Below are 6129 nucleotides of genomic sequence, written 5' to 3'. Positions count from 1 at the left end.
TTTTGTGTAATTCTCACGTGTCACGAAATACTCTATTCTTCCTACTCTCCCCCACTTAAAGATGGAAAACTCATCCTTAGCAGTGAGCCAAACAAAAACAGGCAGGCAGATCTCTGTTTTGAGGGATTTTTCATCTCTCTGAAAACTGGTTTGCAACGTTTCTCTCTCTTCTCAAGTAGGCTTCCACATTGGATCCAAGAACGTTGCTTCTAACACCATCGTTCCAGGGAGGGGAAGGGAGAATGGTAAGAGCCTTTAGACTCCAAGCTTAGGTTCTGTTGGAATTAATAATAGCGGATTGAAGGCCATCCTCGCCCACGTGATGGGGAAGGCCTCTCATCCTGGCACTTGAGATACTGAGGCAAGAGGAGAGTCTGAGGTTAAGACGTGCCAGCTGCTTACGGTATGGGACCCTTAAAAGGGGGAGCGGGGAGACACGCTAGAACCATCGATCAAAGTATCCACCTTTGACATGCAGATAGATTGTGCTAAGGGTGTGTGTGATGTGGCTTCGGAACAGGGGCGTTTTGGCCTGGCTTGGCATACTATAAATTCACATTCTTTTCTTTTTTCTTTTTCTGTTTGTTTGCTTGTTTGTTTGTTTCTGAGACAAGGTTTCTCTGTGTAGCCCTGGCAGACCTGAAACTCACTATATAGACCAAAGTAGCCTCCAACTCAGACTGCCCGCCCCCCCTCCCCCAGCCTCTGCCTCCCTAGTGCTGGGATTAAATGCCTTTGCCATCACCACCTGGCTGAATTAACATACTTTTTGAGGTGGAAATGACCCTTGCCCCTTCCCCTCTTTGAAATGTCTAAACTAACCCCTAACTCACAACGTCCCAATCCACACACACATGCCCCCCCCCACACACACACACAGACACACAGTGGTTTACAGGGCGTACTGTAAACTTGATTTCCTTTTTTCTATTCCTTAATTATTTTCTAAGAATGAAAGCCTCTTGTGGCAGAGAGCCTTGAGAGAAAAACAATTTTCAAATACTGACCATGGTCCCCCCCACACACACACACAGATTTAATGGTGAGCAATTGTTTTCAACTATTTTAATATACTTCCCTAAAAATTGGGCACTGAGAAAATAAATGAATCATTCTAGCTAGAAGAAGAAATCCTTTCTTGTGATCTGGGTGTGGTGGCACACGCCTTTAGTACCAACCAGTCCTTGAGAAGCAGAAGCAGGTAGATCTCTGTGAGTTCAAGACCACAGAGTCTGGTCTGAGTTCTAGGACATCCGGGGCTGGGGTTGGTGGCGCAGAAGAGGCCAGCAGAGCCCTGAGATGGAGGACAATTTGATCTGCATTTCAGATTCTAGGCTGACCAGAGATACACAACCAGAACCTGTCTCAAAAAAGAAAAGAGCCAGGCGGTGGTGGCACACGCCTGTAATCCCAGCACTCGGGAGGCAGAGGCAGGTGGATCTCTGTGAGTTCGAGGCCAGCCTAGCCTGGTCTACAGAGCTAGTCCAGGACAAGCTCCAAAGCTACAGAGAGAAACCCTGTCTTGAAAAACCAAAAAAAAAAAAAAAAGAAAAAGAAAAAGAAAAAGAAAGGAAAGAAAAATCATTTTGCAATTCAAATGGTTTACATTCCGCAGGCTTGAAGGAGGGCCTAACCTAGAGTCAGGAGCTTGCTCACCAGAAGTCATTTCTGGTGATAACTCAGCATGTGCTCTGTTACTTGTCATCCTGTTAATGTAACAAAACTTAAGAGAGAGAACTTCTCAGCACTTCCAGCCCACCCAGCAGCGGCAGAGGCGGGAGTGCTCCCTTTGTGGCAGGAGTGCTCCCTTGTGCCTTCTGTCTATTTCTGTGGTGTAAACACTCCCACCAGGGGATGATGGTTTGTTGATTTCAGCCCACCAATGAAACCTTACTGAACATGGGATTCGGAAGTGACCTGCAGTGCTTACATCACACAACAGGTATTAACATTTCAGAATCTGTTTATTTATTTTCACTTCAAGACAGGACCTGGCTAAATTGGCCCAGACTGGCCTTCAACTCATTACACTCCAGTGCCAGTTTCCTGAATTGCTGAGATTACAGGGCTAGGCCACGCCAGGCTGGTGCAAACCATCTTAAGAACGTAAATAATAAAAGTATGGTGAGAAAATTCAGAAGCGGTAAGTTTTAAGTGATTTCCTTTGTTTGTTATTTATTTTGTGATGACTAATGTGTTGATGGCTAATTTTATGTTTCAAAGTTTAAAAATTACTGTGCTTAGGAGAATTACACAACAAAATTGGACCTCTAAATGTCAAGGGATTTTTAGGGTTGTTTTTTCAATTGCCTGGCCCTGTACAGCTTTAACAAAACTTGCTGTTTATAGGAGGTAATAGGTCACAAAGTTAGCTGCTGCTTCTGTAAACAAAAGCTTGTTTTTGCTGGAGATAACCGGACACCTGCAAGGCATATGTTTAAAAAACATAATGTAAAAATAAAACAAAATGGCCTAGCAGTGGTGGCACACACCTTCAAATCCAGCACTGGGGAGTCAGAGGCAGGAGGATCTCTGTGAGGTGGAGGCTAGCCTGATCTACAGAGCTAGTTCCAAGACAGCCAGAGCTACACAGAGAGACTCTTTTTCTAAGAAAAGAAACACACACACACACACACACACACACACACACACACACACACATAAATAAATAAATCATTTTTAAAAATGTAACTTTATGTTCTTTGCCTTTATAAACCCCTGACTAATGTGGCTAGGAGGTACTGTTGTCAAGCCCAGTTCCGGGGTCAATTATTTGAATAAAAGCCTCCTCTTTGTTAAAATGTAATCATTGTCAGACTGGTAAATCTCTGAAGACCCCAGACCCATAATCATTTATTTTGTACTGGTAATTGAACCAAAGGCACACAAACTAAGCAAGCATCCTACCCCTGAGATGTACCGTCAGCCTTCCATTCATACACACAGTTTAATTAGAAGTTTCTGTAACTGAACTTATAGCATTAGTTAGGTTTAACCATAGCCCACAGAGTTCCCCAGGTTTGATACTTCTAAAGCATTACTTGATGTCTGACATCTGGAACGTCAAAATGAAAAATAGAGGTAAAGTTGTAGCTAAAATCTATCCCACCCTAGTGTGAGCAATATTCATCCAGGCTTAAAATTACCAAGTTAGAAAGAAAGAAAATGCCCCACTCAGCAGCCAGACAGACATTTCCAACAAAAGTTCACTTTTCCTGCTTAATACGTATTGCTCAAACTTGCCAGGACTGGTTTTAAGACTCTATAGTTACTTATTTTAGTTTTGGTTTTGCTGTGCTGGGGATCACACCCAGGGCTTCATGCATTCTAGGCAGGTCTACCACTGAGCAACAGCCTCCACTCTTGACTCTGTGTGTCAAAGTGCACATTTTCAACCTTGCGTGCTTCATTTAAAGTTAGTTCTACCTTATGCTAGTCCACCCCCCATCACCTAGGTAGTTCAACAGAAATTTATGCTTTCTTTTCCCCCCAGTTAAAATGTAAAAATGGGAGGGGGAATGTTCTTTAAAATATGGGCATGGATGCCAGGCAGTGGTGGCACCTGCCCCTTTAATCCCAGCTCTCAGGAGGCTAAGGCAGGTGTGAGTTGGAGGCCACCCTGATTTATAGTGTGAGCTCCAGGACAGTTAGGGCTATACAGAGACAGAAGGACAGCAAATTGAGAGTACTCTGGTCTATGTATTGACACTGTTTCAGGCAACAAGTAGAGGGGCTGGAGACATGGAGTTCTCACATGGTGAACATACATACACAACTTGAGCGCACCCACATAAACACAGAAAAGTCATCAGTAAGTCTCTTACATAAAAAATAGAATATGAGGAAATTCTATGACAGAATGTGGAGTGTAAATTCAAGTGTAAGTAGAATTGATGATAATGTAAACTTTGCTCATGTATTTTCTTAAAGATTTATTTATTTTTATTTTATGTTTTGCTTGCAAACATACATGCCCACCACATGTGTGCCTGGTGCCTGAAGAAGCAGAAAAGGCTATCGGCCCCCCTGGAACTAGGGTTATAGATGGTTGTGAACCATCATGTGGGTCCTGGGAACCAAACCGGGGTCCTCTGCAATGGCAGCCAGTGCTCTTAACCACTGAACCATCTCTCCTGCCCCTGTTTCTATTTCTTTTTTGTTAAGGTAGACTGTTGAAAATAGCCAACTCCTAAGGCATTTGATTCAATGAGATACATGTAAGAGAACAATGTAAACATTTTATTTGTAAGTGTATGAATTTACAATAAACTGGGATGTATGATCCTTACAACTATTTAAACAACTATTGAAAAATATTAGCTATTTGTTCTGGTGGGAGCTCCACCTCAGCCCCTGGCACCCTGGCATCCATATACCCAAAGAGTCTGGAATGTTCTGGTGGAAGGTCCACCTCAACTCCCCTCTCCCCAAATCTCTTTCTACAAACCTGCCCCTCAAAGCCTGCCAAACACTGGCTCCTCCCCCAGAGATGCTCAAGACCACTCCCATAAGGTATTTAAACTGCATTCTAGAAAATAGACATGTTGTTTTCTGGTCTCTCTTCCCCGTCTCCTCTCTGGGGGGCTGGAGAATCACCCAGGAACGCTTTACCCATTAAAGCGGGGCTTTTTCTAATTAGGTCTGATTTGGTCTGATTTGAATTGCTTCTACAGCAGAGAGGCCTATCAGGGTGCAAAAATCTTTTACTACTAACTTAAAAATGCAGTTTTAAAATGAGAGTAATTTGAGGAGAATAATGCCAGAGCAGATTGAAAATTCACAGGCCAGTTCATAGTTAGCAAAAGTTCTTTGCAAGACTGTCCCAACCACCTGGAACTATGGACTTCATTATCCCTTTTTCAAGTTCTGAGAATCTCTTGGAAGGGATATGAATATGTTTTGATGCAGTTATCCGTGGGTTTAAGGGAACTGAACCAGAGCTTCTTGGATTGGGAGCAGAGAGTATGCACGAAAAATCTCAATGAAGTGTGAATAGCTTTGGCAGAAACACTGCTCTGGGGAGGCAGACACGGGTGGATTACCTAAAGCTTGCTGCTGGTCAGTCTAATCTACTCATCCAATTCCAGACCAATAAGAGACCCTGTCTCAAAAAAAAGTAATGGTCCACTCCTTTAATCTCAGCACTCAGGAGTCAGAGGCAAGCAAATCTTTGTGAATTCCCGAGTAAGACTCTGTCAGGAAAAAGAGAGAGAGAGAGAGAGAGAGAGAGAGAGAGAGAGAGAGAGAGAGAGAGAGAGAGAGAGAGAGAGAGAGAACGAGCTGAATAGCTCCTAGGGAATGACAGCTGAGGTTGACCTCTGACCCCCCCCCACACACACACACACAAACACACAATTTGTAATAGCAAATTAAGGTCCCCACTGTCCTACATGGAGCTGAAGTTTAAAAAGGCAAAACAGAAAACCAAAAAGAAGAAAGAAAGAGCTGGCCAACACAAAACCTAGTTTTAAAAACCTCTATTTATTATTGTTGTTGTTATTGATGTGGTGGAATAAAGGGGTGGTGCACATGTGTGGTGATGAAAATGTGGGGGTCAGAGGGTAAGGAGGTGGACTTGGTTCTCTCCTTCAACCTTTGTTCGAGATTCTGGATGGAATCCTGAAGTCATAAGGCTTGTACAGCAAGCATTTTATGCACTGAGACATCGTACCAGCCCCTCACATAGTTCTTATAGTCAGAAGTTGGTCCCAGGAATTGCAAGGATGGAGGAAATTTGTAAGCCAGTTTGTTCCCAGGCTCCTGGGGCAATTAGGAGAACAAGGATAGAGTCGTACAGCACATACTCAGCTGTGCTGGTTTCTGCTCCCAGTTCCTTATTTTCTATCCCTGAGTTGGAGGGAGTCCAAGAAACATCATGGGCCACATACTTATGTCATCCCCTAGCTTCATAGCTTCATTTCAAGCAAATGAAAGTGATTCCGAGTATCATGAGGCAGCCTCCTTCAACAGAACTAAAAAAAAAAAAAATCAGCTGAGACACAGCCTGTGGCAGGGTGTTCTTTCTTCTCTCAAAATGAGTTTAAGACTCCATCAGAGACTCCAAGCCCAAGGCTCTCCAAACTGTCATGGATGTTCCGTCTCCTGGAAGTCCTGAATTCCACCTTCTCA

The sequence above is a fragment of the Peromyscus maniculatus genome, chromosome 4, assembly GCF_049852395.1.
Source record: "Peromyscus maniculatus bairdii isolate BWxNUB_F1_BW_parent chromosome 4, HU_Pman_BW_mat_3.1, whole genome shotgun sequence".
Classification (NCBI taxonomy): domain Eukaryota; kingdom Metazoa; phylum Chordata; class Mammalia; order Rodentia; family Cricetidae; genus Peromyscus; species Peromyscus maniculatus.
Note: the sequence above shows the minus strand (reverse complement) of the source record.